The sequence below is a fragment of the Lissotriton vulgaris genome, chromosome 10 (assembly GCF_964263255.1).
Source record: "Lissotriton vulgaris chromosome 10, aLisVul1.2, whole genome shotgun sequence".
NCBI classification, from domain to species: Eukaryota; Metazoa; Chordata; class Amphibia; order Caudata; family Salamandridae; genus Lissotriton; species Lissotriton vulgaris.
The window spans coordinates 692980819-692992014 of NC_141698.1; positions in this window are offsets into that span (position 1 = coordinate 692980819).

An 11196-nucleotide genomic window follows, 5' to 3' on the forward strand; every position below is an offset into this window, starting at 1 on the left:
ATCAGACTCGATTTTTATCTGGGAGTCCGCCTGACCCCCACGGTGGGCAGGTTATTTGCGGCCAACTTTCCGCCCCTGCTGGCTAAGACGCGGGCTGAACTGGAGAAGTGGAAGCCCAAATTCCTGTCCTGGCTCGGTAGGGTGCATGCCATTAAGATGGTTCTTCTCCCCAAATACTTGTACCTCTTCCAGGCCCTACCCATTCCACTGGGTACCTCATTCTTTCGACAGCTCAAAACGTTGATCCTGAATTATGTCTGGCAGGGCGGTCGGGCGCGTCTTTTGTTTGCACTCCTGCGACGGCTGCGATCTGACGGGGGGTTGGCCTCCCGGACCTACATCTCTATTATAAGGCTGCCCAACTCAGAGTCATGGTGGAATGGTTGCAGCAACTCTCCGAGAAACACTGGCTACATATGGACCGAAGCGTGGCAGGTCGGTCCATCTGGGATTTGGCCTGGAAGCCGAAGCGAGATCGCCCAGGGAATGCGTACATCAGTACGCCCACGGGAACTACACTGAAGGTGTGGGACACTTTGGTAGGGGATGAGAGGTGGACGACCTTCCCATCTCCGTTCACCCCATTGCATTTCAACCCGGCATTCCCACCGGCACTCGCCGAGGGCCCCTTTGACGCCTGGAGAGAGGGAGGGTGCCAGGCGCTGCTCCATCTGTTTCATGGCCCTGATCCCCTGACCTTCGAAAATTGCATGCGGGACTACCAGGTGCCGCAAACTGATAAATACAGGCATTTACAACTGCTTCACTGGGCCACATCGCCCGGAATACGGGAGGCAGCCACGAGGCCTCCCTCCAAATTCGAGGCTTTCCTGCTGAAAACATCCACCATGAAGGGAGCCATCTCCTTCTTATACCAACTGCTGCTTCAATCCGCATTGTCCCCTAGGCCGCGCTACATGGAGCAGTGGGAGGAGATGGTGGGGAGGGATATCACCGATGGTGAATGGACGGCACTATGGAGGGATTTGACCCAGTTCAACCACTCGATCCTCCTGAGGGAGGCGCATTTGAAAACTCTCACACAGTGGTATATGGTGCCGGCCCGGCTTCATCGCATATACTCGGCCGTATCGGATAAGTGGTGGAGGGGCTGTGGCCTACTGGGGGACTTCCGCCACATCTGGTGGGACTGCCCAATCATCAAACCATTCTGGGATGAGATCCTCTCACATATTAAAGATATTCTACGGTATCCTATTGACAACTCTTTGGCATCCGTACTTCTGGGCCTGAGGGACCCCGGTCTTGAGCACCAAACACGTGCGGACAAAAAGATTCTATGGCTTTGCTTGGGTGCTGCCAAGCTCACACTGGCAGCGGCCTGGAAACGGAAGGAGGCACCGGCGATTTCCCTCTGGCACGCGAGGCTGTGGAGGCTCCTGAGTCTAGAGAGAATGGCGGACATCTTCCTCGGCAATTACAAAAACTTTCAGCACATATGGGGTCCCTTGGTGTCCTTTCTTTCTACAGGTTTGCCCTCGGCAGTATGCCCAGCATCATTGAGGACCTTACATCTCTTTCAGCTTTAAGTATGTGTGATGGATGAATGGGGAATGAGGGTTGCGCCGTCACGGGGGGTAGAGGGTGGGAGGTGGGAGGTTATGTTTTGTTCTCTTCGGGCTGCAATCGGGATACCTATGCTTACCGGACGAGGCCCCCCTTTTTTTTTTTTTTTTTCACTTCTGTGCCTCTTGAACTCTTCCCAGCTTGATTTGCAGAAACTACCAGCCATGGAGCTATGTACAAGACTGTCCAGGTTCTGCGTCTGTTAGGGCTCACTGTCTGCTCTTTCTTTTAGCGTTGTATCATTGCCTCGTCCTGATCTACTAATTTTCCCACTGTGTGGGATCATCTGCGCGCCCGATGTGGTGTAATTACAACAAAACAAAAAAAGTCTGGATGAATCAATTTGTAGAAGGGTTTTACCTAGGGGTGGGAGTAGTACACGTAGTCTCGCTACACGAAGACGTTCTCGCTCTATGCGAGCTTTGCAAGCATGCGTAGTAGATTGGACCCGTTTGTGAGCCGTTTTTCTTGCTCGGGAGCGCATTGTGCATGCTCGGGGTGCTGTCTGCATGCTCGGGGGATTGTAGCACGCAAACGTACCCATGCGGTGGGCTATGGGTAAGCATGAGCGGATTTTGCGGATTGGCAATCCGCGAATTTTGCGGATTTGCGGATTCGCAATCCGCAAAATCCGCGAATTCCCGCGAATTTGCGGATTTTTTTTTTTTGTGTTCGCCCGTGTTTCTGCCAGTTCGCGAGGGTTTTTACAATTTCGCAATTTGCGAACTTACCTGTCGGGTCGCAAGTTTTGCGAACTTGTTGTTTCTACGTGTCCAGCCTGTTTGGGACACTCTTCTTCATCACTGCCACTCTCTGTCACCACTGCCACTCTCTGACTACTCATGCCACCCTCTGGCCCACCCATGCCACCCTCTGTTTCATCACTACACCCTCTGGTTGTCCAGTGTACATTATTTTCGGCAAAGCAAAGCACACCTTCCCTGCCTCAAGTGACCTGAATTAATTTGGGGCTGATTAATGTGTCACAGAATATTTTTTTAGCTGGCACCTGCTTCCTTAGTGCGCCCTGATTAGTGATCTTTTGCACTTGCTAAGTGCTTTCATTGTTGCAAAATTAGTTACAACACCTGCCCTGCCCCAACTGACAATAATGAATTAGGGGCTGATTAATGGATTTTAACTTCCAGCCTGGCTCCTGCTTGTCTCCCTTAGCTGTAATTCAGGACCTTTGTGGCATATGTGTAACTATTCTGAGGTTCAGAGCAGGGTCACATAATAGTTTCAACTGGCAACTGAACTCTGGAGGGGCCCCTCAGGAAGCACTACAGGAAATGGCTACTAATGATGTGCCTGAACTTTTGAACCTGGTAAGTAGTTACTTTCAGTTTTGCCAAGATCGTATTTCTGCAATTTTGCACTTATTCGCGGGGCGCGAACTCACGCGAACAGTGCGAGCAGTGCGAGCCAAATCCGCTGCTCGTGGATTTGCGGATTTTGCGGGAAATTCGCAAATCTCGCGGATTGCGGATTTCCCGAAAATCCGCAAAATCCGCGAGCGGAACGGATTTTCCGCCCACGCCTAGCTATGGGTGCGGCCATCTTGTTTTTTCAATTGTCCCGCCCGCTCGCGTTGCCTTATTTCCTGTTCCGTTCACGCATAACGTATTTGCGTTGTGCAAGTCATGTTTGGGAACACATCTACTTGTTCGCGCCGACAAAGTGCGTGTTAGCGAGAAATATCGCACAAACTTACCCACGTGTTCGCGATGGGCGTGGCCATCTTGTTTTTCACACTCTATGCTATGGTTCTGGGCCTAGTTTTCTATCCAGCTTTTATCTCTGCAATCTTTACTTATTTTCACAGTTTTTCTGCCTTTTTTTACTTATCATCTATCTCTCTCTGTCCCTAAGTTTAAATTTGGCATTTTATTTCTACTTTTACAACTTTTTTTTCACTTTTCTACTGTTTTATTTTAATTCTTTCTTTAAGCTGCTACTTCTTCCCCCTAACTTTTTTTCCTTTTGTTCTAACTTTTCTTTTCCGCCTCCATCCCAAAACCATGGCAAGGGGCAGCAGCAGTACCGTCTCGAAGGGCAAGGCGCCTGCGCCCAAGAGCCGGCTGCCTTGCGGCAGAATGCGACCTGCAGGGGTGCAGGCCCAGCAACTTTTCGGGGAGGCGGAGGTGGCCGCTCTGGTTTTTTTCATCCAGTGCCACCTCCCCTTGACCTTGGCAGCAGGTGGCAAGCCAGTCTCCGGTTACCTCACAGAGGAGCGTCACCGCCGGTGGGCGAAGGTGCGCCAGGCAGTCTTCCGCTGCTTGGGTATCTGGTGCACCCACCAGCAGCTGGCCCACCGGTGGGCAGACATTCTGGACCGGGAGCAGGACCTGCTGGACCTGCTAGGAGTCGAGGTTGTGGGGCTTGGTAAGTAGCTAGTGATATATATATATAGTATAAGTATTGTGTATAATTCTTGGACAAATAAGTAACACGATTACTGGTGCGCTTAGTTACATTGCAGATCAATTCCGTTTCAAAATCTTCTGTGATTGTATGACACAGGTGCTGCTCCGAACTTCTCTTACTTGTTTGTAATTTTGCGCTAGCTTGGGCTGATTATTGATGTTAGAGTTTACTTCAGAGAGCTGAAGTTAGTTAAGGCTATTGCTAGAGTCTAGTCCTTCCATTGTCCTTCAGTGAAATAGTGGTGTATGGATATAGTTTTACTTAGTATTAGATCATATTTTTTTTACAGTGTGCATGACACCTACTCTGTTAATGAATGCTTAGTTCGTTCTTACCCCAGCCCTCCATAGAATCTTTTTGTAGTTTGTTTAGTGAGTGGTAGGCTTAGCAGCAATAGCATTGTCAGTCAGTGGAGAAGTGTGGCTCACCGGTTAGAGGAGGCAGTCCCTGATGCAGAGGTCAGGCCCGGGACCAGGGTTCAATTCCTGACGCGGCAGGGCCTTGAGCTCAAAATGTCCACGGACTCGATAATTCTCGCCTGGGTGCCTACTCGAATCGTGAGATCACACTCTGCAACTCTGGGCAATAGCTTGCTTAATCTCCACTACGGCCCCACCGCGATGGGATTCCTGGTCTTCACCTTGGGGATTCCCAGTAGGGGTAATCTCGCAGGGAAAGGCCAGGACGGGTTCCCAAAGCAAGCGCCTTGAGACCTTACGGTGAAAGGCACTATATAAGAACGTATGATTTACGATTTTTTAGGATTTAACAACATATGACGCAACAAACCAACAATTTGGTGTATGCACAAATTTATGCATGTGTCCTCCATCTCATCTATGCATTTTTGCTGGCAAAAATTTAATGGAAATGCCGACTTACTGAACAATTGGCCCGTCTGGAATAGGTGGAGTAGGTCAGGTGGTACTGGCTTCGTTAGTATTCTGCAATCAGAATGATTATGGAACGATTGATTAGTGTTCTATAAGTAGACGGTCCGTGAATCCTGCAAGCCAGTAGTCATTTAGATAGGTCAATTTTATTGCAATTGTTGTTTCCTAAAATGTTTGAGCGTTTTTTTTAATGATGTATTTGTTTCACAGCACTCAATGTTTTTCTCTTTCTTTATTATTTCTTACATGATCAGCACACAGGGGCAAGAGGACGGGTTCCGAGTCGCGGTACAACCACCAGAGCGCTCCTCTACCGAGGATCCTGCTGCTGGCCCCAGTAAGTCCTACAGTGCTTTTAGTATTAACAATTATATTTCCCTAACTTTTTAACGCACCTTATTTTTTCCAACCTATTAATAAAGATTCCTTCCTAATTCAATTTTAACAAAAGCTTCTTGATCTTCATTATGTTTTCCAAATTTTGGGTATCCATCCCTGCCTTTCAGTTTCTTGAAACTGCCTCTGCTATGACTTTCTGTGCTACTACTATTAGACTGTCTGTAGCTAAGCTTGCCCTGTTGGCCACTCTTTAGTTAAGGTATTCTTTTGAATAAAGCTGTGATAGAATAGCTGTAGCCACTGGGTCCACTCCTGTCTTTTGCATTGTCCTCTGTAATCTCTAGGCTTGTCAATGCCCACCAACAAAATGCGCAACCAGGTGTCTAGTATTTTTTGTTAAGTTAGTATGCTACTACTTCTCTTGTGGGTATTCTCTGCACAGCCACATACAGAACTATGCACAAGAAAATAGGATGTTGGTGATAGGGAGATGGACCTTACTTACACCTCAGTCACAGAACTCAGAAGAACCCACAATTCACTGACCGACTACCTATAGTGTCTCAGTCATTAGTCATTTGTCCCACTCCCGGCCCCCCACACGAAGATACCCAATGATTTTATTACACAACCCAGAACATAAGTAACACCCTTTTGCTCACTCACTTGTGTAAGTCCACAACACCACAGACACTCAAAATATACCATAGAGTCTATGTGCAAGTTCAAAAGCTTTATTTTTTAAAAATAATAACACGTTTTGTAAGTTGTTCAATGAAATACATCCGGCTCCACCATGCAAAATAAAGAAGATTAAAACTATACATTTGTACAACTACTAGTGCATGATAGGGAACTGTAGAAATTGTGGGAGACCCCTCACCATTGAACGTAAACTGGTTACACATGCATCTTTCGTAATCTCTGCAAATCTCTGGTTCGTAGAAGGCAATCTTCTCATCTGCCTATTATGAGAAAAATGGTGCAGGTTAGACAGTATGAAATACAATTATGCAAGCGTTTTGCAGTCATGCCAAAAGGTGTAATATTATGGATAAGCAATAGGGACTAACCAAACTCTATAGTCCATACAAAAACGTGCCTTGTTTTTCAACCTCTTCAGTTGTATGCAACACTCATGTGGCCTCAAAGGCGTCTTACTGCGCAACAAGCTGCGAGGTAACATGCGCAAAACAGTAGACATGGATCTAAAATGGTTACATGGCTCAGGCTAACTTTCCAAAGACTAGAGTAGGAGTAAAGATGAGATGAGCCTAGGGACCATATAATAAATTAATACTAATGTCTGTCTAGTGACTACAGTAGTACGCAATTTGGACTAGTGATGATTTATGTTGTCCTTAACTGTTTTTTCAATCTTCCTTCCTGGTGAAAAAACTAGTAAAATAGGGGGAGGTGTGCAGGCATCTAAAAAGGTGTACTTGTTTTTATAGGTGCACACCACTACCAACCACCAATGTCGACTGGGCCATCGGCGATACAAATGTTGCCATCCAGGAAGGGACAGGAGCTGCGGCATCTGCAGGAGCACCAGTGCGGGAAGAAACATCAGCAGTGGACGGTGGTAAGTTATAGTCATTACTTTTTCGCATTACTAGGTGGAAGGGGAACATTTCCCTCACTGTACTCTGAGACTTATTAAGTAAGTATGAACTTGAAGTTGTACTGGACAATATACAAGGGTTGAATGAGACACCCTTTACTTGGCATTACCAATGCATTAGCAATAGCATTACCAGTGTGAGTTGAGTAAACAAGGCCTCTTCTATCAGACTCCAACTCAGCTGTGAAAGTTATGGAGAAGACTTAAAGTCAGATCAGATGACCTTGATGGATGTGTTGAACAAAATGTGAAAGAAGTGAACTAGGGTGGAAGGAGGAAGGATGAAAGAGATGTAATACGACTACCATGGGATAAAGGATGCTTTGGAAGCAGCATGCAGGTGGCTGATAGGAATCCGATGCATGGGTTGTTGAAGGATGGGTGGAAGGTGAAAGAAGATGCCTGCCTGGGCGGGCGACACAATATGGCTGGAAAGATATAGTGAATAACAAGAATCATCAGCGGTGTTTGTGTCAAACCCCAAGGCAAGGAAGGAGTGGACGCATGGGTGGTTGTTGGTGAAAGTGAAACCAGCTAAGGTTTGTAGAGCAATAATAAAGAATGATAGACATTTACTTTTAATGGATGGATGCCCCGTGGATGTATTGTATTCATCTTCAGTGGACACTGTCACTGGAAGCAGAGTCTTACTTTGAAAATAATATAAAAGGAGATACGAAAAAGACTGGTGTTCTTCTGTGTACTGAAGTCCACCCATAGTACTAGGGCAAGTATAATGCCGGAAATAAACTCCAACAAATGTTACAGGCCGGGGAAGCAGGAGGATAGATACTTAAAGTTACCACCTATTTTATGTACTGCGCTTGCTAGTGCTACTGTGCCACTTTGTGTTGAATTAATTTTGTGTTACTGATTTACTAAGAGTTTCGGTTACAATTCTGTTTCTTTCTTTATATATACTCCTTCCCAAAAACCATCCCGGAAGGAGTTGTCAGCCAGGGCCCGGCAAAGGAAACTGTAGGCCATCGTGGAAGAATACCGCCGGCTGGTGGATCAGGCGTAGGAGGAGGAGGAGGAGGAGGCGGCGGCAGCAGCTGCTGCCTCTTCCAATGCCCCTGGCCCCAACCAGGCCCCGCCTGCAGGAGTACGGCGCCCTGGTCAGGCAGCCGCCCACCGCCGGAATTTCTCAACATCTGCCGACCCCCCACATCATAGATGCAAATGTAGGTGCAGTGCATTTCGGCAACAAATTCTCCTCCGGGTGGCAAAGCTGGAGGATCAATTAGAGGAGCGTATGAATATATTAGTGAACAAACACCTCAAAGCCCGCCGATTATAATGGACCCTGTTCATTTTACCCTTTTTTTAAACTTTTGTTGGTGGGTGCGAATTGGGTGTTGGGGTTTTTCTGGGATATTCTTTGGACTTGGACATTGGTTGGGGTTAGGGAGAGGGGTGGGTGAGGTGTGGGATAGGATATTTTTTATGACATGAATAAATGTTATTCATTTTAAACGTACACATACGATGTTAATGTTTTGTGGTGGGGTTACTGTTTCACGAATTAATGTACGTCACAAGGTTTACTTGCAGATGCAGGGCAGCGGCCAGTGTTTTTAATTTAAATAATTTATTAATTGGCCACATTTGTAACATGCAAGCAGATATATGCAGTACCCCTCACTGAGTTATATTTGTCCTATTAGTACTACCAGTCTCTCCTCCATTATACCTCCCAGCAAACTTATCTTACCTGTGATTGATGATGATGAAGTTTGGCACCGCAAGGGCTGCATGGTTTCCCAAGACAATGGAGAAGAGGCTGAGGTTATGTGATGGTAGTAGTAGACACTGGCACTAGCATTTGCAAACAAAAACAAAGAGACAGTCATTTGCCTGAGAGACAATGTGGGAGTAGTAGAAAAGTACAGTACATAACAAGACTGACAAAAAATAATATTGCAACTGCTAAACTAAAAGAAAACAATGGTGTCGGGGACTGCCAAGTACAAGAAGATAAAAAGTTCAACTGTAGTTGTGTTGAAGGAGTCACTTAAACACAATCCTAATTCGTAAACTTGAATGCTGTAAAATTAAATCTAAACAATGCCGGCAAATAATTAGATGTATTCGGTGGGTCCCTTTGGAAAATTAATTGGCTTGTACATACACAGAGCTTGGGTGGGCAAGCAGAAGAAGATCCTGGCCCTGCCTCGTTGACATTTATTAGTGTTGCTTTCATCACAACTGCCCCAGCAAGCGTGTCATCAATTGTTGGTGTAGATTTAATGTAAAACAAAAGGATGCAGCCCCTACATAGGGGTTGTCCCCGATGCACAGCGTTAGAAAACAAATAGATGTTTAAATCCAGATTCCAAGTAAATCAAAAGTTTAAAGCAAACGGTCCATTGTCAAACAGTTTTTAATGACCACTTCAATTCAATGATCAATTATCTTGTGAATACTGAGCTTTTCACAAAGTTATGTTTCAAATGTCTCTCAATTGAATCTCCAGGTTACATCCATAATCCCAATGCAGTTCGGGCATTATCATTGCCCTTTGTCAGGGGATAAATCTACAAACACAAAAGATAATTACAGGGTCTTAGTGGGAAGCATCTCGGTATACCTGCTAAGTATGTTAGAGTGATTGGTCAAGCTCTGTGGTAACTGTAGTTGAAGTTAAAACATGCAACGAGAATCAACTATATGGCTGAGGGTGATAAAAATTGACTGCAAGAACCTGGGTGAACTGATGGTGCTATTAATAGTGACTGACTTCCGACGTAGGTGAAGGGTGGTTATCAGTTATAGAAATACGTGCGCAAAACGAGATTGTGAAGAAGAGAATAAAAACATGCGTGACAAATAAAGTTCGCTGATAGAAAGCATATGGGGTGGGCTTGGTGATAGCTCAGTCGGTGTATATCGTGCCGCAAATAGGTACCACAAACGATGCAAAGGTGTGCGCGTCATGCATCAGGTGAAAAACATACTTTGTGGTATGGCTGATGGGCAAATATAAAAAAGGTTCTCACGTGATCGGCAGATCAAATAAAGATGTAACAAGCTGTGGAACGAATAAAGTGCAGGACATGTAGTTATCGGGGTTATTCGTATTGTGTACAGGTATGCGAAATTTGAAGTCCGCCGAGGCGGTACTTACAAAATTGAAGGAGTGTTAAATTTATCCGGTGCTCCGCATTGTAAAACGGCTGTGTGCTGAGCGTTAACGATAGTGAACTAGTTGCATTCGTGTGGCAGGGTGAGATTAGTAAACAGTGTGAGAAAACAAAAGATGGACTTATTCAGCTCGTAAAAGCGTGGACGCCATCTTGGAATAATGTTGTAAATGCTGTACAGCATTTACAACATTATTCCACACTTCGAGCACCTAAAATGCTAGTATACGCCCGGTACTTCATTCTTTACCCATTCCAAGATTCTAATGTACTGACCTGTGTCTCAAATGTCTCAAATGAAGAGACATTTCGTCTGACTCCTATACATTGGCCCACAGGTAAATTCTGGCGTAATGCTCTCTGGTGGAAACTCTCATATAAGAGTAGTCTGTTCTTAGTTGTCTTATTGTGAACCTTAGTGATGATGCCTCCCTGATAATGGTGATAATTAGGTCCAAAACACTGCTTCTTTCTTGCACACAGTGTGTTGGAATTTTAAGTGTCTTCTTTCTAGTATTGACCCACTCTGCAAACTCGATGGCAAGTTGCTCATTGCCATGCGATATTATTAATATATTGTTGATGTTTCTGCGCCACAGTTTGGTGTGGTCTTTGTATGAATTCTACTCAGTGAATATATGACCTGCCTCAAGTTGGTGTACATACATACAGGCCATACTTGGGGCTAAGGTACTTTCCATCAAAGTTCCTGGTACTTAGTGGTATATCAACCCCTCGATTTCAGTTCAGCTCATTCCATACAAAAAGTGTCTTGGGGTCATAAAGTCCCACTGATTTCCTGTTAAAATGTTTTCCACCATTTCGAGAGTTCGGCTTTGGGGATTGCTTGTATACAATGATTCGATGTCCATTATAATCATCATGTTGTTAGGGGTGTTAATCTCCATATCTTGGAGTAGACGCAGGACATCCTTAGTATCTAATAAATATGAAGTAGATGTTTTTACTATTGGTCTTACAAATCAGTCACAAAATTGTAATAAATTCCTGATACTATTGGTCTGCCTGGGGGCGCAACCTATTTTTGTGGATCTTTGGAAGGGTATAAATCCTCAGGTTTCTTAGTTTTTCAGCGATAAAGAATTCTGCTTCATGCTTGGTAATCTAATCCTGGATTAGTGCTTCTTCTACTAAGGATTTGATCTGATTAGTAAGTATTGGT